General features: G+C 38.8%; 1 non-coding gene and 1 pseudogene across 1 annotated transcript; both read right to left on the bottom strand.

Annotated features, from left to right (window-relative positions):
- Positions 1-322: 322 nt before the first annotated feature.
- On the bottom strand, positions 323-425 carry LOC137741219 (small nucleolar RNA Z103). Its single transcript, XR_011069249.1, has one exon. It is a non-coding gene; the product is annotated as a small nucleolar RNA Z103 (small nucleolar RNA).
- A 140-nt stretch (positions 426-565) lies between these two features.
- On the bottom strand, positions 566-652 carry LOC137741220 (small nucleolar RNA Z103; annotated as a pseudogene).
- Positions 653-23,150: the final 22,498 nt, after the last annotated feature.

The raw sequence follows: 23,150 nt of genomic DNA, 5'->3' as shown, positions 1-23,150 counted from the left end.
TTATTTTATCCTTATCGTTAAAACTCAAAATTTTCAAACTATTTTCATTAATTTTTTAAATATTTAAACTCCCGCGAGAATAAACCAATAAAAATAGAAAAAAGAAATTAATTTCTAGGAGATAATTCCTTCTAGTCTCAGTCCTTCGTTTTGGACATGTTTTAAAGCCGAAAAATATGATTATTTGAACCAACAAAAACAGACAAAAATAATAAAATCATACACAAAAATGCATTGTATTTTATCGTACCAGCGAATTATCATAACAGAAACGTGTATAAAATCATAAAAAAATAAAAAATTTATAATATGGTGGAGAAAGATGGATCAGATGCACCTGGCTTGGTGTCTCTGTGGTATACAGAGATGTAAGTCGCTCAGTTATTTCAGCTTCGATCATTTGGGGAAATAATCATCACTTCCATCTTTTCTTTTTTTTTCTTTTTTCAATAAGAAACTCATAAAATAACTAAATTAAACAAAACAAAACTAAAAAAGAAATTGAGAAAAAAATAGATTTGAAAAAAAAAAAAAAAAAAAAACAGTGGATTTTGGGGGAATTGGGAGAGATCAGAGTTCTGCCTTGGAAATTAAAATATAGCGCAAGTTTGAATCAGCTTCGATCATATGGGGAAAGTAGCATCACTTCAACTCCCAAATCCCCCTCCCACCAAAATAAACCCTAATTTGAACACGCAAAGTAATCAAAGAACATAAACGCTGACCAAATGTGGGTTTAGCAGAAAAAGAACAGATACGGAGCCCCAAAATTAAAACCCGAAAAAGATACAGATACGCAAAATAATCAGACATCCATCGTTACGAGGAAGGTGATGAGTCAGAGGCGGGGGTAGAGTGAGAGGGTCGGAGGAGGCGATTCAATTATATAGGCTCTCGTCTTGCACTTGGAAACCCTAATTTCATTGAGGATTTTAGGCGCCGTCCAAGTATAGACAAAGCGGCGGAGTTGGTTGATAGTTACCCTAAGCCCCAATTATATGTAAGCCCATCAAATCCACTTTCGAACGGAGCCCATTGTGGTGGCTGCTTCCGATTGCAACGCTGTCAATTCACTCACATTTTTATTAACATTTGATTCTAAAAATATTTTTATCAAAACGAAAAATACTTCCAGCTATTTTCAATGTAATTCCAAACGAGGACTTTTATCCTTACCCAACTAGGCCAAGGAGAAAGAGTCCCAATTAAGCTTCTTTTAGTGGCTGCACTGCAAGAATTGGGAGGCCATCTCCATTGGAGATTGCTATAGGGCCATAAGTCATATTTCAGCTCAAAATGTTCCACAATCCAACTCCAATGGAGGGCTGGGCCAAAAGAAAAAAGGGACCCACTAGGTCAAGTTTCAGCCCCTTGGGCATTAGGTTGTGCATTGTTAGCCAGCCAACTAGCCATTTGCTGGTCCAGTCTATCAACACCTAACAGCTACATGACGTTAGCTAACATTAGACTTTGGAATATTTTTTTTTTTTTAGGACGAAATTTTAAAAAGAAACCAAATACACAAGCCATTTAAAGAATACACTAAATTCAATTGTTGAATTAATGTCTAAGTTGTTGTAGTTTTAATATGGTAATTTAATTCAACAAACTTAAAAATAATAAATTATTGAGAGGCTAAACATAGCCAGATTATATATATAAATAGGGAGGTTTAATAAAAAAAAAGGTTTGAGATAAGTTTATTTTAACAAAAAAATTATCTTATAACTTTATTTAATATAAAGAACCTGAAATTTAATAAAACTGACAAAATACAATATAATAAAAATAAAAGCTAAAGCCTCATCAATAATAAAGAAGCCCTCGTGCAACACTAATTTTTCTTTTTTCAGCCAATGCCCCTGACGGAAGTCTCATTTCGTCCGTCCATTCCATCAAAAAGTTAAAATTTTCCATTAGGCTTTAAAGTGCGTGAAGTTTGTCGAGGCAACACTCCTATTAAATATTTGTTTGGTTGTGTCCATGTATCTGCTTGTCACATTTGTTTTCTTTTTCATGTGGGTCAAGTCACATTTTTTATTTTTTTGGGTCAAATGACCTTTATTTTCTATCTTTTTATTTGGGTTTGGACGTTTGTGCCCTCATCCTTTTCTCTCCTTTTGTATTTCCCTTATCAATGCAACTGTTATTATTGACCAGGAACAATATTAAGGCTAATTCATAAACTGCAAAATATATTTTTCAAACGGGACATGTCAATGAGATGTATGACTTGACTTGTGAAGTCGAGGCATGCTCAACCTATCACAAGAATGCCAATTATCTGCCAACGAGATGACATTATCAGGCAAATAAATTAAGTAGTTGTGAAAAGTAAAGAAATAATTTAAAACTCGTTAGTGTTCTTCAAAATCCTTATCTAAACACAACGTAGTAAAAATCTTGGCTCAGAACACTGAAAATCTCCTAGTTTTAAAACTCATTATTTTGGTTCAGTTTCAAAATAGGTGTAAGTTTGTTGTAGTTTCAAAAATAGTGTGAGTTATTTTGGTTCAGTTCCAGAAATAGTGTTGGTTATTTTGGTTTAGATTCAAAATAATGTGGGTTATTTTGTTGTAAATCCAAAAATAATGTTTATTTGTTTCCTTCCAGAAATAATATAGATTATTTTGGTTTAACTTTCAGAAATAGTGAGTGTGACAACCCGTCTCTAAATTTATGTTTTTATTTATTTTAATCGAGGGAATTGATGAAAATGCCTTAGAGGCAAGGATGTTAACTTCTGTTGACCATCATTTAGAGGAACGTATTATGACATCCCACATCGCCCAAGGAAGTGATCCTTATATGTATATTCCCATCTCTACCTAGCACGAGGCCTTTTAGGAGCTCGCTGGTTTCGGGTTCCGTAGGAACTCCGTAGTTAAGCGAGAAGGGGGCTTGAGCAATCCCATGATGGGTGATCCACTGGGAAGTTGCTCGTGAGTTCCCAAAAACAAAACCGTGAGGGCGTGGTCGGGGCCCAAAGCGGACAATATCGTGCTACGGTGGTGGAGCGGGTCCAGCAAATGATCCGCCCCGGGCCGGGATGTGACAAATTGGTATCAGAGCCAATCCCTGGCCGGAAATGTGCCGACGAGGACGTCTACCTAGCACAAGGCCTTTTGGGAGCTCACTGGCTTCGGGTTCCGTAGGAACTCCAAAGTTAAGCGAGAATGGGGCTAAAGCAATCCCATGATGGGTGACCCACTGGGAAGTTGCTCGTCAGTTCCCAAAAACAAAACTGTGAGGGAATGGTAAGCCCAAAGAGGACAATATCGTGCTACGGTGGTGGAGCGGGCCCGGGAAGTGGTCCGCCCCGGGCCGGGATGTGACAAATTGGTATCAGAGCCAATACCTGGCCGGAAATGTGCCGACGAGGACGTCAGGCCCCTAAGGGGGGTGGATTGTGACATCCCACATCGCCCAGGGGAGTGATCCTTATATGTATATTCTCATCTCTACCTAGCACGAGGCCTTTTAGGAGCTCACTGGCTTCGGGTTCCGTAGGAACTTCGAAGTTAAGCGAGAAGGGGGCTAGAGCAATCCCATGATGGGTGACCCACTGGGAAGTTGCTCATGAGTTCCCAAAAACAAAACCGTGAGGGAATGGTAAGCCCAAAGCGGACAATATCGTGCTACGGTGGTGGAGCGGGCCCGGGAAGTGGTCCGCTCCGGGCGGGGATGTGACACGTATGACTTATTCTTTTGGCGTATTTGTGTAATACTCGTTGGTACGAACGCATAGGCGAAAGCCGTTTGCGAGTCCGGATTATAACGGCATAGTTACGGATGTTTGAAATTGGTTACTTATATTTTAGATTACTAAATTATTTGAATTCCCACCTTGTGGTAAAGAAGCCAATCAACTTCAAGGATAGAAAATAGGACCCAATCAGGTGAGAGGAGGGAGAGTCAATTAGGAGAATGGACCTCCCCTTCCTGTGGACTGAACACCCGTGCACATCACACCCAACCGTACCAAAAATCCGGTCAATTTCTGCCATTTTTTTTAAGTTGGAACACCATATCCTCCACCTGCAACCTTTTCCCCAATCTTTCTTCTTCCATCTTCACCTAAGATTGAAGAGTTTTAGGCCCAAAAACGCGAAGAACCTCACCGGAGCGCCGAAGGTGTTCGACGGTGATTCCTCTGATCCGGCGAGTTTCACCACCCACCACCACCCTTAACCAACTCCCCTTGGACCCAGGAACAAGACCCAAGCAATTGTAGGGGTGTTGGAACATCGAGGAAGTCGAATCGAAGAACACCCATCTTAGGGTTTTCGGCGGTTCGTGACCAATTTGAGGTGTTTTCCGGCCAAATTGGCCTTGGCCACAGGTATAAAGTTTGCTTTATTCTTTGATATCTTCATTTCTGTAAATTTTGAGAATTTTTAAAAATAATTTAGTTTTCTAGCGAACCGGGGCGGCCGACCTTCACCCGCGTCGGCTGGTACAGCGGCGCATGGCCAGGGAGCCGACTTTGTGCTTTTATGCAAATTTTGTCATTCCAATTATGCCTTTGAGACCTAATTGTTGTGGTTTGGATATTAGTGTGATTATTGTATATGTTGGATTAAATGAATATATTCGGATTTGGTTTGAATTCTAGTTTTGTGAACTACAAATGGCTTGATCCCTATTTAGGGTACATAGGCAATCTAACGAGACGTTAGATGCAGCCATACAATATTTGAGATAAAAGCCTTATTTGGGAAATTAAGCAATGTGAAGGAATTGGTGAAAATGTGAGTTTTAACTTTATGATTTGTTGGTTAAATGTGGTCATAAAACAGTGTGTGAGGAATAGAGAAATTGAAGTAAGGAATCTTAAGTATTGATAGTTAGTTAAGCTAGTGTTTAGTCGGGCTTGTCACCGATAATTACCCCTGAAAATAAATAGTTCAGGAGTAGGGCGTTATAGATTGTGCATTTTACGCCACATTATATGTACATATTTATATACTTGAAAGCACTACGATATGGTTAAGTTTTGGATTGCATCATCGCATATCGATAGGTATATTACTACGCTTAATTATTGTGAATGCTTTGAAGTACGAGGGTGAACGCAGGACGCACAGGTAAGTTCAAGTAGGTATATGTTGTGAAATGTGAGATGCATGGTTATGATTACATTTTATTTGAAATGATTGAGTTATGACATGACTATATTTATGTTTTAAGCAACTCTGACCTTGTTATACAGGTTGCAATGATAGGCAACTCTGACATTGTCGTACAAGTTTCTTGTGAGTTATACATGCCATATTAGATGCATTTAGAGCTCATAAACCTGCACCCCGGTGTTAGTGCTCCCGCTCATGGCCATGGCACAGTCCTTCATGTGATGTTCACCTTCCGCACCTTATGCTCACCTTGAATCCAAGTTAGGTGCACAAGCCTGTCGTACAAACCACATTAGGTGGTTCCGACTCGTAGGTGACCCGTAATTATTCGCACAATCTTCACGTGATCGTAGCACTTGAGCGTACTTATTTACACCCAGTCTTGTCGTACAGACCACCAGAGGTGGTTCCGACTCGTGTGCAGGGATATTTGATGAGCTATGGGTTCAGTCGTACAAGTCACTATAGGTGACTCTGACTTACATGCTAGCATTGATTGATGAGATATGGGGGAGTTGTATAAGTCACTATAGGTGACTCCAACTTACGTACTAGTATTGATTGATGAGATATGGGTGAGTCGTACAGGTCACTATAGGTGACTCCGACTTACGTGCTAGCATGGATTACTAAGCACCTTATTATTTATATTGCTAATGAGATGCTGTATCGAGGTATACTTCTGGATTTATTGATAGTATACAATTGATTTCATCCTTATGCATAGTTTTTTTTTTTTGGGAAATTATACAGGTTTTATGGCGGGGGATTATTACTTTTGATAAGTGAATGGTTTTTTAAAAGCTTTGTTTTCACCCACTCACATTTACTTATTTTGCACCCCTCCAAGTTCTAGTAGTAAAGTTCCGTATCGACGAGGATTCGTGGCACTTCCCAGTACATGTGGCTTCTTATGATGGTATAATCATTATCTTACCTTATTGTACTCTACTTAAGCTCTGTATCACGTGTGTATGGGTTCATACCCGCTCACAGCGCACTTGTGTATTTTGGTACTTCTAGGTTTAAATTTATTCATAGTTTACACATTATCACACTTTATGTCTTCGTCACCTTCCAGGTGTCGGCCAGCACAGCTTGATTTGGAGTCCTAGTGGACATTCCGGGTTAGGGTGTGTCAGTGAGGGCTATTTTGTTGTAGTTCTAGAAATAATGTGGGCTATTTGGGTCCATTTTCAGAAATAGTGTGAGTTATTTTGATGTAGTTCCAGAAATAGTGTAGGTTATTTTGGTTCAGTTTAAAAAATAGTGTGGTTATTTTGTTGTAGTTCCAGAAATAGTGTGGTTATTTTGTTATAGTTTCATAAATAGTGTGGGATATTTTAGTTTAGTTTTAGAAATAGTGTGGTTATTTTGCTATAGTTTCAGAAATAGTGTGGTTATTTTGCTATAGTTTCAGAAATAATGTGGGTTATTTTGGTTCAATTTCATAAATAGTGTGAGTTATTTTTCTGTAGTTTCATAAATAGCGTGGATTATTTTGGTTCAGTTTTAGAAATAGTGTGATTTATTTTGCAGGAGTTCCAGAAATAGTGTGGTTATTTTGGTTTAGTTTTAGAAATTGTGTGGTTATTTTAGTTCAGTTTCAGAATTAGTGTGGTTGTTTTGCTATAGTTTCAAAAATAGTGTGGGTTATATTAGTTCAGTTTTCATAAATCATGTGGTTATTTTGCTATAATTCAAAAAAATAGTGTTTATTTTGTTCTATTACAAAAATAGTGTATATTATTTTGGTTTAGTTTTCAAAAGTGGTTACAATCAATAATACTAAAACTAATATAAGAAGCATATACACTACCTTATAGCTTTCGCACCATATTTGAATAAGGTTGGCACCGGTGAAACCTATTACATTTTTACACTATTTTTTTGGACAAAAATAAATTGTGTCCCAACAGATATTTGACACAAAAAACAAGGTTTTTTCCCTTCTAAAATTATTATTATTTTATTGTAAATCAAATCAATCACTTTATTTAGACTACAATATTTTATTGAATCTACATCTTTAAAATAATAAAATTACTATCTGGAACACACGTGTTATCTACATTCATCATCCTTTTCTATCTTGGTCATTCTCTTTCTTTCTCTAGCTTTCTCTCATTTTCTCCATCTAAGTTTCAACTTTCTACCGCTGATGGGCGGCATATTGCTAAAGCGCAGCAGCAAACCTCTATAGATGACCACAATTCTTGCTAGAAAGATCAGAGGGACTTGGGTATTTGGAAATTAAAAAAAAAAAAAAAAAAAAATTAAACGTAGCAGCATCAGCGCGGCGCTGCAAACCAAAAGCAGACCCATATTCCGGCAAAGTCAAAAGATCAATCTTGCAGAATCTTCACTCTCAGTGGCAATTTCTGACAAGCAGAAGGGTGGTCGTCCTTCTTTGTCCCTCTACTCACTTCTCTTCGACAATGGAAGAGCTACTTCGTATATTTGCTTGGGCACCTCAAGGCTCAAATTGTCGCAGGGTACGAAAACGGAGATTAGGTGGAGATCGAGAAAGGGAGGGAGGGAAGGAATGAGGGGGGGGGAGAGAGAGAGAGAGAGAGAGAGAGAGAGAGAGATTGATTCAATTGCAAAATGGTGAAATTTGAATCGAATTAAGAATAAAAACGATAGTAGAGATTAAACAGAGAGATCAAGAAATGGGGAGAAGATTAAACAGGCAAACACTAGAAGTCAAGGGTAAAAGTGGAAAAACTAATTGCTTGGGCCAGTCTTATTGGACTGGTTTAATGTTGGATTTATACTAACCATTAAATAAACTTATATGATGGTTTTTTTGTTAAAACTTAAAATTTTCAAGTTTTTTTTATTAGTTTTCTTATATAAATATAGTCTGGTACTGTTTATTTAAAAATATTTTTTTTTTGCAATGCTATAATTTTGGACGGGGCTATGTTAGGCCGGTTAGAGATGACTTTATTGGAGGAAAGAGCTGGTGGTTAAGAAAATAAATTGGAAGGGGGATGCAAGGGCTTTTGTCTTTTTGTCTTTTTATTTTTTTATGGGAGTTTTAATTAAAAGGATTTCTCTAAATTTTTAATTAACCAAAAATCATTTACTAACTTTATTTTATAAAAAAGAGCTTAAATTTTAATATAAAAAAAAGTTCAAACTTTAATGAGAAGGATAAAAGTTTAACATAATAACAAAAAAAAAAAAAAAAAAAAAAAGCCAACAAAACATCATACACATACACACTCTTCCTCACTCAACCGTTCAACCTCTTTCTCTCTCTCTCTTTCACATATTCCCATAAATTTTTCTCTTTCCTTTCACTTCACCCATTCACATCAATTTTGTCTCTCATCTTTTTTTTTTTTTTTTTTTTTTCACCTCTCCCCACTCCTCTCTCCTTTCACTTCACTCCATAAACAATTTTTTTTTTCATTTTTTTATTTTATTGTTTATTTATTTGACTATTCTTTCATAATTTTTTAGAACAAACTAAGTAATAATAATACAAGATCAAAAATAAGGAAAAAAAATTCATTATTCAGTTTTATGAACACTAATATTTTCATTATTTCTTAAACAGAACACTGAATACTTCTTAAACTGAACACTAATTCTTAAATTGAATATTGACTACTTCTTAAACCGAACACTATTTTTTAAATTGAACATTGACTACTTCTTAAACTGAACAATATTTCTTAAACTAAACGCTGACTATATCTTAAATGGATACTATCACTATTTCATAAACTAAGCACTGACTAATTTTTAAACCGAACACGAGTATTATCACTATTTCGTAAACTAGTACTATCATTATTTCGTAAATTAAACACTAACTATTTCTTAACAAAAAACTAACTATTTCGTAAACTAAACACTGACTATTTCATAAAATCGAACACTAGCACTATCACTGTTTTTGAAACTAAATACTGACTATTTCATAAACTAAACACTAAAATGTTCAAAATTTGAAGCTCTCTTCTCATTGTCATATGAATCACTGACAATAATACTTATATTCTTATAGAGAACATTTGTGATATCCCGTCCCTAAAATTATGATTTTATTTTATTCTTGACGTATTTCGAATATTCGATTGGGACTAGTTCTTTATTTCTCCAAATTTGAGAAAAACGAAGTGAGGGTTACTTTAGTCATTTCCAATTTTCTCGACCTTTTCGGTCAACTCTTGAAGTGGTTAGGTAGAGTTCGATTCCATGAGCGTGTAGGTGTAAACAGATCTTATTTCTGAGTTCGAACGGAGAAGTTAGAGTCGTTTAAAGTTGGTGGCATTTTGGTAATATTACCAAAATGTTATAAATGGGAGGGAAACCTCCAGAGAAGGAGGAGGGGTTTTCAGAAAATGGGAAATGGAAACTACACTAACCCGTTTTAGGGGGAAATTTGACCTATAAACCCACCAAACTTGACCCGCTTGTATCTTTCTCATCCGAGCTCCGTTTTGGATGATCTTGGTGTCCATGGAAAGCTCTTGACGAGCCCTACATCTCTGTGATGTTAGATTTTCCTATTTCTTTTCCATCTTTGCAGTTCGAGGTCGCAAAGTCCATGACTTTTCCGGTGGTTTTATCATTTTTCCGGTGATTCCGGCAATGATTTCCTTCGAGTGAGGTATGAAACTTCATCTACTCTTCATAATCTTCAAGTTGGTATGCTTAATTTGTGCTTTCGTATTCATTTTAGAGTTGGGTGTTTAGAACCCTAGAAATCCGGTTTTCTCTGGTGAAATTGGATGGTTTCCGGTTAGAATTTAGCGTCGGCCTAGTTGTGAAAAGTGTTTCCTTTGTTGAGCTCTAGTTACCACGTAAATTTGAGCTCATCTAGTTAATGTTGAAATTCGGGGTTTGTAAACCCTCCATCTTGACTTCCACCGCGTGTGGCGGTGTGTGGGATCGTTCACGAGTGTTATCTAGGTTTCAAATACCTTCTAGTGACCATGTGAACCTATGTCTAGCTTGGTTTCCAAAGATTCAATTGTTTGGTGTGGTGATTAATTTGGACCGCCACTTGTTTGTGTGATTGTCGATAATTCGACCATTGGATCAAAATGAAACTTTAGTATGTTATCCTCGAAGCATAATGTGGACTTTGGGAAGTTATGAATCGTAAATCTGATTTGCGGTTTGTTGTGGACCCCATCGTTGACCGAGAATTGATTTATGGTCAACATGTCTTGGAATGTTCTAAATAATAAAATTAGTACTATGGGAGACTTAAGTGAAGTCTAATGGGCCTACATTGGTTAGAGAGTGACTTGAACATATGTGATATGGTTATTACCTTGATTTCTTATATTGGTATCATCGGTGAATTTGACTTGGTCTTATAATGTGATTATATTGAAATGTGATTATATATATATTTGTATATATTTAGCCATAGACCTATGTTTATCAAGCATGATTTGGCTTGTGTACTGATGATGATCGTGGTATGTGAATTGACGTGCATATTCAAAAGATGTTTGATGTACATAGATGGTATGTTATGATGAAATGTGAGTGACTTTAATATATGTGAATATGAAATGGTTTTATAATCATTTTTCCTATAAATTGTTAATTTTCATATTTAGCCAATGATGTTGTTATATGAAGTGGGATTTGACGTACATATTGGAAATATGGTTTGTTTTGTTTGATTGGCTTGATTTGATGAATGTGAGGGTTAGTGGTGGACCGTTAACCCATTGTCATGGGGTTTGTTGCTTTGAAACATGTGTCAATGCTTGTTTCATTATTTCTTTTCTTGTTTTGTTGAGCCTTTATAACTTGAGCAACTTGATTCATGTGTTGTTTCATTGATTGGTGGTTATGCAATGTACTCCGCGATTCCGTTGAGTGATGGTCCGAAATCGTATCTTGGTTTAGATTCCGTTGAGTGATGGTCCGGAATCCTTCCTACTCCACTCTGCGATTCCGTTGAGTGATGGTCAGGAATCGTATCTTGGTTTGGGTTCCTGTGAACACGAAAGATTCCTTGAAACAAGAAACCAGAATAACGCGTACAAAATAATATTTTTTGTGTTTATGATTTTGGGGTTACGATCTCTCTAATTTGGTCATCTGATTCGATCTCCGTAAGATGTAGATTTGTTGATCCAAGGGCCGTTGAGGCTTGATCTTGGATGAACAGTTGTAAGTTTCTTCAAGGGCCTTCGTGGCTTTGATCTTGAAGGTTGATGGAAGTTTCTTCAAGGGCCTTCAGGGCTTGATCTTGAATGTTGATGGATGAGCGGATCTTCAAGGGCTTTTGGGCTTGATCTTGAAGAACGGTTGGTTTTCTTCAAGGGCCGTCGAGGCTTGATCTTGAATGAACAGTTGGTTTTCTTCAAGGGCTTTTGGGCTTGATCTTGAATGAACAGTTGATTTTCTTCAAGGGCTTTTGGGCTTGATCTTGAAGAATAGATGTGTGGATTTGTTGAGGTTGTTGATCCAAGGGGCCGTTGGGGCTTGATCTTAGGATGAACGGATGATGAATGATGAACACTTTCTTCAAGGGGCCGTCGGGGCTTGATCTTGAGTTGGTGGGAGTTCTTCAAGGGCCGTTGGGGCTTGATCTTGAAGGAGGATTTGACGAAGAACGAAGAGTGCTTTCTTGATCCTTCGGAATTCTTGGGAATTTGGATGCTTGAGAGCTTTGGAGTTTCAAAGCTTCAAGGATTTGGGGAATTCTCTTCCAATTTGGGAGTAGAGAAATGTATTTGTGAATTCCTTGATGCTTGATACCTTGATGGAGAAGCCTATTTATAGGCTTTGAGAATGAATCACCACCACAAAATATTTTTTTCCTTTCCAAGCACCATTGCCTAATTTTCCCACTTAATGCAATATTGAAATTGAAGTGGTGTAACTTATGGCCTAATTTCCCACTTAATGCAATATTGAAATTGAAGTGGTGTAACTTATGGCCTAATTTCCCACTTAATACCATTTTAAACTTGAAATGTGTATGCTTTGTCATTGCCCAAATGAGAAAAACTTGCTTTGATCCGTAATGGATTGAAGTGTGCTTACCTTGTCATTGCCCAACATGAGAAGAAAAACTTGTTTTGATCCTCAATGGATTGAAATGTACTTGCCTTGTCATTGCCCAAAATGAGAAGAAAAACTTGTTTAATCCTTCAAGGGTATTTCTTCCTATTTTGTTGAGTCACACGCCATGTGTACAATTTGTACAACACGTGGCGTATGCCATGTATGCCTTGACACGTCAAAACTTTAATGCATTGGTGAACATTTGTTTTACTGAAATTTCGATGTCTACAAATGCCCCCACTTCAAGGCGCGTCGTAGACATGTGCTTGTCACGTGTAGAAGATGCGTTTTGAAGTCCCTTAATGTAGATGTCAACCCAAGGGCCGTCGAGGCTTGATCTTGAATTGGGCTGGAAATTTCTTCAAGGGCCATCGAGGCTTGATCTTGAGTTCGACTGGAAGATTTTCTGGTTTCCTCCAATCGTTGATTTTCCTTTGTGCTACTCTTGAACTGGGCAGCAGGAAATTTCTTCAAGGGCCATCGAGGCTTGATCTTGAGTTCGACTGGAAGATTTTCTGGTTTCCTCCAATCGTTGATTTTCCTTTGTGCTACTCTTGAACTGGGCAGCAGGATATTTCTTCAAGGGCCATCGAGGCTTGATCTTGAGTTCGACTGGAAGATTTTTTGGTTTCCTCCAATCGTTGATTTTCCTTTGTGCTACTCTTGAACTGGGCAGCAGGAAATTTCTTCAAGGGCCATCGAGGCTTGATCTTGAGTTCGACTGGAAGATTTTCTGGTTTCCTCCAATCGTTGATTTTCCTTTGTGCTACTCTTGAACTGGGCAGCAGGATATTTCTTCAAGGGCCATCGAGGCTTGATCTTGAGTTCGACTGGAAGATTTTCTGGTTTCCTCCAATCGTTGATTTTCCTTTGTGCTACTCTTGAACTGGGCAGCAGGATATTTCTTCAAGGGCCATCGAGGCTTGATCTTGAGTTCGACTGGAAGATTTTCTGGTTTCCTCCAATCGTTGATTTTCCTTTGTGCTACTCTTGAACTGGGCAGCAAATTCTTTTGGTCTCCCCCGAAGGTCTGAGCTTACTCCTTTTATCTGGAGTTGAATTTGATTCAAGGGTGGAGAACACTTGATTTTGAATCGGGCTTGTGATTTCTTCAAGGGCCATCGAGGCTTGATCTTGAGTGAAAATAGGACCATGAGCGGTTTCAGGATTCAGACACATGGCAGGCAAGCACGAGGTGGAGGTGATGACCTGTTTCTTTGTTCAATCTTTCCAATTCGTATTGAAGAGGGTTAGAGGATAACTCAGCATGTGCAGTTGTTGCGTTTGCTGACTATCCACAAGATTGATGTTTCATTGTCACTCGTCTTAGCTGTTCTCCAAGCAGATGTGGTCCCTTCTCTGGAAGTGTATCAACCGTTGAAGATGACTACTCGAGAGCAACGCTAGGTAAGCAACCAGGGAATAGATTCCAGGTAGTCGGAAATTTCTTCAAGGGCCATCGAGGCTTGATCTTGAGTTCGACTAGAAGATTTTCTGGTTTCCTCCAATCGTTGATTTTCCTTTGTGCTACTCTTGAATTGGGCAGCAGGATTCTTTTGGTCTCCCCCGAAGGTCTGAGCTTTACTCCTTTTTTTCTGTTTCTTTGTTCAATCTCTCCAATTCGTATTGAAGAGGGTTAGAGGATAGCTCAGCATATGCAGTTGTTGCTTGTCTCCACATGCTTCGATGTATCATTTTCACTTGCCTTACTTGCTCCATTTGCAGAAGTGGTATTTCCTTATGCAGGTTTAGCATCTTCTCTTATAGTATTTGTCCTCTGATGCAGGAGTTGAATGCAAACCTTGCATTTGAATGGACCCTCACTTCTTGGTGGCAGCGCAAGTTTGAGTGGAGGTTCCGACATATTGCTTTCTCTGTCCTTGTCTTGGCAGGTGAGAACAAGGGCAAAGGAAAAGACAGGGAAAAAGCATGATATGAGATACCTTTGCTTTCGCCCTTGATGATATGAGATACTTTTGCTTTTGAAGAAGCAGCGAATAAATCAGCACATATATTTGTTGTGCTTGTCTCCACATGCTTCGATTTATCGTTTCCTCCTGGGTCATCTGTACTCCAGGCATCTGGTATCATCTTTGGGGAAGAAGAAAAAATTGAGTATTTCGAGAGGCTTTGCTGAGAGTGCGCCCTCAGAGGTGAGGAAGAATCGGGCATTTTTTGCAGGTCTGCCTTGCCATAAAAGATGAAGGTCGACATATAGGGATTTCTCAATAGCAAGTGGTGGTACTGTTCTTTTACCCTTGTCGACAAACGTCTCTTCGATATCTGAACGACGCCTCTTTGATTTCTGAACGACACCTCTTCGATTTCTGAACGACGCCTCTTCGATTTCTGAACGAGCGCCACTTTTGGCAAAGTTGCACGCGTTTTCTGAAAAGCAGAGAAAGCGTGGCCGAACTTTGCGCTTGTCGGCAAAAGATGTGTAGTTGCGATGATGGCCTCCACGTGTTTTCAACTTTGTCAGATATCTTTTTGACAAAGTTGAACGCGTTTTCTGAAAAGCCGAGAGAGTGTCGCCGAAATTTACGCAGGAAATTCCGGTTTTTTTTTTTTGAATCGGTGGTCGTGTCGCCTTTCCTTTTAATAGAGGTATCGATCACCTCCAACATGCACACTTTGAAGATCGCCCGTTTGTGAAAATCGTCTCCGGCCTTTTGAAATTTAACTTCATCCACCCCTTCTCTTTGAACACTTTTGAAAAAAAATGGCAAACCCATCGAACCTTAGCTTAGACTTGAGTCTCAGCAGTGATACGGGCGCGCTGCGTCAAGGTAACATATGGCACCCTTCTTTTTTATCTTCTAATGGCCCTCTTACATGTGAAGACTCCATGATGACGGATGCGACAACAGCTACGATAGTAGCTAGGAATCTCCTCACTCCTAAAGATAGTAGGCTGCTTTCAGGACGGTCCGATTTGTTGGCCGTTCAAGAGTCCCTCGCTCTTAGTGTTCAGTGTGCAGGCTCTGTGTCCAACATGGGCCAACGCCTGCTTGCTTGCTCCCGTCAGGTTGAATCGTTGATGGCAGAGGTTGAAAATCTTAAGCAGGAGATCAAACTGCTTAAGTATGAGAATAGAAGTTTGCACGTGCTTGCAAACAACTATTCGACGGGCATGAAGAGGAAACTTGATGAGCTGCAAGAATCTGAAGGTCGAATCCAAAGTGACCGTCAAAGGTTTGCGGCTTTCCTCCAGAGGCACATTTTTCCTGGGTCATCCAGCATTCTACCCAGTATTGAGGCTTGGAATGCTCTAGCTTCAATGCCTCCCGCTCCGATGCCTTCTGCTCCGATGCCTTCTGCTCCGATGCCTTCCGCTTCTAGAGTTTTGCCAAGTAATGGGGCTTCACGTGAACATCCTTTGTGAAAGCTCCATCTTTTTTTTTTTTTTTTTTTTTTTCTTTTGTAATAAAATTGACTTTCTTTTAATGAAACATTTATTTATTTATTTTGATGTGACTGTACTTGAAGTTTTGAAGTTTCAAGTTGCCTACGTACTCTTCCAAAGAAGAGATCAAGTCATAACGTAGTTCAAATGAGTGATGGTTTTGATGATGATTTTGCCGTACACAGTTTATGCTCTTGCGGGCCAGGAGCGTTTGGTGCCGTTTGTAGTTTCAGCTCGTGCAGGCAAGGAGCGTTTTGGTGCCGTTTGCAGTTTCAGCTCGTGCAGGCAAGGAGCGTTTGTTGTCACCTTTTAGGCTCGTGCGAACGAGGAGCTTTGGTTGTCGCCTTTTAGGCTCGTGCGAACGAGGAGCGTTGGTTGTTGCCTTTTAGGCTCGTGCGGACGAGGAGCTTGTGGTGTCGTTTGCAGTTTCAACTCGTGCAGACAAGGAGCTTTTGTTGTCACCTTTTAGGCTCGTGCGAACGAGGAGCTTTTGGTGCCGTTTGCAGTTTCAGCTCATGCAGGCAAGGAGCATTTGTTGTCGCCTTTTATGCTCGTGCGGACAAGGAGCTTTGGTTGTCGCCTTTTAGGCTCGTGCGAACGAGGAGCGTTGGTTGATGACCGACTCGCGCCTTTGGTGCTGCTCTTGCTTGCTTGGCGGTATCAACTTTGCAGCAGCATGTTGAGGAGTGGTTGTGGCACCAATGGATGCTCCATTTGTGGCGGAAGTGCTTATGCTTCTTCCCTTGGTGGTTGCAAGAACGGCTTGTCCCTTGCTTGATGCCATTGATTTTGGAGGTGTGCTTTGGTTGTTGTCAACTCCGTAACCATGCTCCTTCAACTTCTTTTGAGTTTTGGTGAGGTCACGATCTTTGTCGTTGACGGTGTTTGAAACCTTCTTTCCAAGATTTGAAGAGGAAGCAAAGTCATGCCTAGCCTTTGACATGAGTTCGTAGGCATTTGGGTTAAAGCCTTCTTCGGTCTTCTTAGTTGGAAGAGAGCTTGGTTTCACTTTGACGCCATGTTGCGCCTCCAGACGGTTGATGAGTCCGGCGGTTTGCAAGTTTTTCTCCTCTGCAGTCTTTAGCAGCCTTGCAATTATTTCCTTCATCTGAACCAGCTGTTTTTCAATGGAGGTAGTGCCGATAGTCATGACTTGTTCTTTGTTTGAAGCCATGGACTGTGCTTGAATATCTTGAACGGAGACAGAGATGAGAGGTAGAGATGGTCCCACTGGGCGTGCCAAATTTGTGAACACGAAAGATTCCTTGAAACAAGAAACCAGAATAACGCGTACAAAATAATATTTTTTGTGTTTATGATTTTGGGGTTACGATCTCTCTAATTTGGTCCTCTGATTCGATCTCCGTAAGATGTAGATTTGTTGATCCAAGGGCCGTTGAGGCTTGATCTTGGATGAACAGTTGTAAGTTTCTTCAAGGGCCTTCGTGGCTTTGATCTTGAAGGTTGATGGAAGTTTCTTCAAGGGCCTTCAGGGCTTGATCTTGAATGTTGATGGATGAGCGGATCTTCAAGGGCTTTTGGGCTTGATCTTGAAGAACGGTTGGTTTTCTTCAAGGGCCGTCGAGGCTTGATCTTGAATGAACAGTTGGTTTTCTTCAAGGGCTTTTGGGCTTGATCTTGAATGAACAGTTGGTTTTCTTCAAGGGCTTTTGGGCTTGATCTTGAAGAATAGATGTGTGGATTTGTTGAGGTTGTTGATCCAAGGGGCCGTTGGGGCTTGATCTTAGGATGAACGGATGATGAATGATGAACACTTTCTTCAAGGGGCCGTCGGGGCTTGATCTTGAGTTGGTGGGAGTTCTTCAAGGGCCGTTGGGGCTTGATCTTGAAGGAGGATTTGACGAAGAACGAAGAGTGCTTTCTTGATCCTTCGGAATTCTTGGGAATTTGGATGCTTGAGAGCTTTGGAGTTTCAAAGCTTCAAGGATTTGGGGAATTCTCTTCCAATTTGGGAGTAGAGAAACGTATTTGTGAATTCCTTGATGCTTGATACCTTGATGGAGAAGCCTATTTATAGGCTTTGAGAATGAATCACCACCACAAAATATTTTTTTCCTTTCCAAGCACCATTGCCTAATTTTCCCACTTAATGCAATATTGAAATTGAAGTGGTCTAACTTATGGCCTAATTTCCCACTTAATGCAATATTGAAATTGAAGTGGTGTAACTTATGGCCTAATTTCCCACTTAATGCAATATTGAAATTGAAGTGGTGTAACTTATGGCCTAATTTCCCACTTAATACCATTTTAAACTTGAAATGTGTATGCTTTGTCATTGCCCAAATGAGAAAAACTTGCTTTGATCCGTAATGGATTGAAGTGTGCTTACCTTGTCATTGCCCAACATGAGAAGAAAAACTTGTTTTGATCCTCAATGGATTGAAATGTACTTGCCTTGTCATTGCCCAAAATGAGAAGAAAAACTTGTTTAATCCTTCAAGGGTATTTCTTCTTATTTTGTTGAGTCACACGCCATGTGTACAATTTGTACAACACGTGGCGTATGCCATGTATGCCTTGACACGTCAAAACTTTAATGCATTGGTGAACATTTGTTTTACTGAAATTTCGATGTCTACAGTTCCGTTGAGTGATGGTCCGGAATCCCTCTTACTCCGCGATCCCGTTGAGTGATGGTTCGGGATTGTATCCACATTAGTTCATTAAGTTTAGTTTGAGATGGTTGCAAAGGTGTAGGCTTTGGATGAACAGTGTCGCCCTAATTCTACTTTCATTGTGTGTATGTGAATATGGGTGTGAGATGTTATGGTTGTTTGAAATGGACTTTTGGATGTCTGGGTGACTCCCTCGAAGTTTTCAAAAGTAGGGTATTGATTTCTTATGAAAGATTTATATTCAAGGTTTATAAATTATGATTGATGGCTAGTTTTATTATTGTATCACATGCTTATTTTATTGTCCCTCACCCGAGCCTCTCAGCTTGTCTGGGTGCCGGATTTGCCAGTGCACCAATTCCATAATATTTGGCATTGACTTTACATATGACAGGTCTGGGTAGATTATGAGAAACCGCTTGATATTTTGGTTCCGTTGAGTGGTCCGGAACCCAATGTTGTTGGACTCCGTTGAGTGGTCCGGAATCCTTGCCCTTGTTCATTCTGTAAGGTGATCTTAGAATCCTAAATTTGAGTAGATGGGAATTACCCACAATAGATATTGTGAAAATAAATTAGAATTACCATGTTATTATTCTTAACCCAAATTGGGAATTATGTAGAGTTCTTTAATTAAATTCGTGAAATGATATGTTATCTAACTGATTGATTAACGTAATTAAATATTAATATTGTGCTTCGTAATTCCTTGATATGTTACAAGCTATGGATCGGAATATAATGTTGGAAGCATAGTGATTGGTATGATGAAGTGAAATGTGATTTAACTTGGGTATTGGAAATGGTTATGACACATGATTGTAATGCATATTGAATTGCTTGAGAGATGTGAGGTCTAGTAATGGACCGATAAGCCATTGTGATATGGATTTGTTGCTCGAGATTATTTCGTTGATTTTTTGGGAATTGAGTAACTTGAATCATGTTTTGTTCCTTCGAGCCATTGTTATGTTTCTTGGACTTCCGCTCAGTTCTATTGTGTGGTCTGGAACTGAGTTCGGCTTGGATTCTGTTGAGTGATGGTCCGGAATCCCCTTTGATGCCTTGATTTCGTTGGGTGGTCCAAAATTTCCCTTTTTCAAAGATGTAGTCTTCGGTCGAACTGTGTCACTCTAGCCCACGTGTTTCGATGTGTTGTATGTGTTATTGATGATGTGATGGTTGGCATTATTAATTGACAGGATTGTGGAATGACGTTGGATATGAGTGTGGTTATCTTGAGTATTTTAGTTGATTAATATTTCTAGAGAATCATGTGTACTTTGTTAATTCTTAACTATGTTACACACTATGAAATGCGATTTTATGGGGAAAACGTGATGAATTACGTGATGGATGAAGTGAAAAGGTTAATCGTAATGTGGGATTGTTATGTTGGATATCATGGTTATTGTTATGATTAGACTTGTTGATAAATGTGGCTAGAGAATGGTATTGTGCTTCGTTGGTTCTTGAAGTGATATATGTTGTGAATTGCGGTATCATGTTGCGACATAATGATTTATATATAGTTGGAGGGGAAATCATGTTTTTCAGATGGGTTTGTTATGTAACCATGAGTCTAGTATTTTCATGCTTGTCAAGTTCTATTGATTGATTGAGAAATGTTATACCTTTTGACTTAATCGGACTGTGTTATTTGTCAATTATTGTGCATGACGAACTACGAATGGCTTGATCCCTGTTTAGGGTACGTAGGCAGTCTAACAGGGAGGTTAGATGCAGCCATAAAACATACGAAAAATAACTATGCGATTCGATTTTTGAGTTGTGCTTGCCCATATCCCGGAGGTGGGATATGATAGATACAGATTTTTTGGTGACGTCACGTGTCAATTCTGGACGTATGTCAGGATTGGGGCGTGACAACATTTCTCTCAAACAATTTATTTGAATTTCCTTTAATTTATTCAATACAAAATTAACAACAAATGCATAAATGAAATATCATAAAAGCTAATGTGCCTTCACTGAGGATCATAATATAATATTCTTTATTTTTAGGTTTTAAATGGTTAGGGTTAAAATTAATAAAGAATTCCATAATTTGAACATGGGGCGATGATGAGAGCCTACCCCACGTATACGGTTAAGTGGTAGTCATGTACTGATGTCAGTAATATATTTTTTTATCTCAAATCTCTCTCTCTCTCTGTGGAAATTTTTGGGATTTGTTGATGTCAGTTTGAATGGAGTTGGTTGGCATTCTCTTCTCTTCTCTCTCTCTCTCTCTCTCTCTCTCAAAACCTTTTCCTTCCCGATGAAATATTTAAAAAGTAATTTGTGTGTTGTTTTTGCACTGTTGGTTTTCTGTTGAAATGGTAGATGCTTGCTTTCGCACTGCTCGCATGCGCACGTGCTTTGGGTTGAATAAGTTTTTGTTTTTTTTTTGTTTTTTTTATCTTTTGTCTTTATCATTAAATAAAGTTATTACGTGACTTTTAGTTAAAATTCAAAGTTTTAAAGTCATTTTCATTAGTTTTCATTCTTTAATAATATGCTTAATTGTGCATTCTTTATGAGTATATTTTTCTTTCTAAATATAAAAAGTTTAAAGTGCACAATTAAATTTTAGAGTTCTAATAACAATTTTCTTATTTTATGGTAACCAATTATAAAGGTAAATTTTTTTCAAGAGTGATGTGAAAGTGATTAAAACCTCTTAGGGTGTGTTTGTCGTACCAGACTGTCTCGGACTGGACTAACTTCAAGGACTAAACTGGACTGGCATAGACTAGACTAAACTGGACTAACACAGTGATTTGTTTGGTATAATGTCAGACTAAATCACAGACAATAATTTTTTTTTTCCGTTTTTAATTCAAATTTACCTTAAAAATTAAACAAAAATGAATAATAAAAAGGGCAGTGAAATCTGGAGATGAATGGACCCAAGCACATTTTCATTCCCCTTCCTTCCTTTACCCTTCCTCATTTCTCTTCTCCATCATTTTCTCTCTATCAAATTATGCATCAATCTCTTACTTTTCTTGTTCAATTAAGAGAATTTGTTGGTTAACCATTTCGCCAAGCCTTTAGAAATTCCAAAAAGAAAGGCAAGCTTTCCAGTAACCAATTAAACTAGCAAATCGATTTACAGAAATTCAGAACAAAAATCAACTGGGTAAATCCCAGAAGAAGAAAAAACCCAAAACCTGCAGATCTATTTACAGAAATTCAGAACAAAAATCGTACCACAGCCAAATCATTCCTTTAATATAAAAAAATCATACAAAGAAGATGATTGAGATTATGAAGCAGTCATGGCAGAGATGACCCAATCGACGAGGAGGCAAGCCGAAGCTAAAGCCAAAATCAGTAGCTTCAAAGCCACAACCATGAGATAGCTAAGCAACGAAAGAGAAGAAGATGACGACGATGACCCAGTTGACGAGGTCATCGTCAGAGATGAAGAAGTCGACGAGTTCATCATCAGAGATGAAGCCACGCTCGAAGCTTGTGCCGTCGAAATTGAGGTCGAGAAGGTGATTTGAGCAGGACAAAGAAGTTCTTAGCTAGTTCGATGGTTTTCGGAGAGACACGCTAAGAACGGCTAGTGAGGTTGTTAGTGAAAGCGAGTCCTAACTAATCCCATTAAAACTAGTCCAGCTAGGAAACAAACACAGACTGGACTAATATTTAATCTAGTCTAGTCCAGTGAAACTTAATGAGGGCAAACAAACGCCCCTTTAGAACAATTCCACCCCTAAAAAAATGTGCCAGCACTTAGCCTATTTAATCCACTTAGTGAACAGTGATAGACCCCCCAATGAACAGTAATAGACCACATGCATCACCACCCCTAACAAAAAACAGCCTAGTCAATTTTATTAAAATATTATTATTTTTATTATAAAATAATAAAAATAATAATTTTATTAAAAAAAAAGAAGGTAAGTTTGGAACCTCCCTGCATTTCTCTCTCCCTTTCTCTCTCTCCCCATTCGGATTTGGAGGAGCTCTGCACCAAGAACCCGAAATCAACCTCAGCCTCGAGGAGCTCTGCACCAAGATCTATCTGTGACGCGTTGATCGTGTGGGAGGTTGATGACTCGACTGACGTTAGATGGCCCGACATGTGGGTTTGTCTATTTTAGGTCGGTCTCTTGCCTGGCTTGGGCTGGGTGCCGGTCAAAATGCTAGGTTGGAGTGGACCGAGCTGGTTTTTTGGCTGGGTGTTGTTCTATCAATTCCCCAGTGGAATTGCTCTTAGAGTGTTAGGGCTGGTTTGGTATTACTGTGCTTTGAAAAAAAACTGCTTCTGCTATGCTGTGAGAATAAGCTCATTTTTTGTGCTTCTCGTTTTCAGTTTTTTTTTTCACCCAAAACTATGAAAATAAGTTGTTTTTAAGTGTTTACCAAACACTTTTTTTAGTTCAATTTTTTATGATATCCACTTTTTATAAAAATAGTTCAGTACCAAACCAATACTTATTGTAGCAAAACTACTTTTTTAAGGTCCTTATTTTGAAAACATGTCTTTTTTTATATGAGTCTTTAGATTAAGTTTTTTTTTTCGATAGATTAAGTCATCTAAATAATTTTTTCGAAAGATTCTGTCCCGACCAAAAGGGTCCACTCCTCTGCGCCGTGGCTCTTCCTGGAGCACAACGGGTTCTCCAAAACTTTGAAAAAATTCCTTTCAGATGCTGGAGTCGAGGTGGGGAGCATGCTTTCGTTCTGGGTTTTGTTTTTTCTTTCGCAATTTGATAGAGATATGGCCCATGGGAAAGAAAATTTTGAAACAGGTCCTGTTGCCTCTTTTACACTCGAAGCGGAAAAAAAAATGAAAAACTCATAGAGGAGAGAATAAGACTGAACGATCAAGAGAGAAGGATAGAGGAAGGGAAGCTAGAGGAGAGAGGCAGTAGGTAAAGAAGACAGAAAGTTTCACGCGGA

The sequence above is a fragment of the Pyrus communis genome, chromosome 7, assembly GCF_963583255.1.
Source record: "Pyrus communis chromosome 7, drPyrComm1.1, whole genome shotgun sequence".
In the NCBI taxonomy this organism is placed as follows: Eukaryota; Viridiplantae; Streptophyta; class Magnoliopsida; order Rosales; family Rosaceae; genus Pyrus; species Pyrus communis.
Note: the sequence above shows the minus strand (reverse complement) of the source record. Positions and strands in the feature narration are given on the sequence as shown.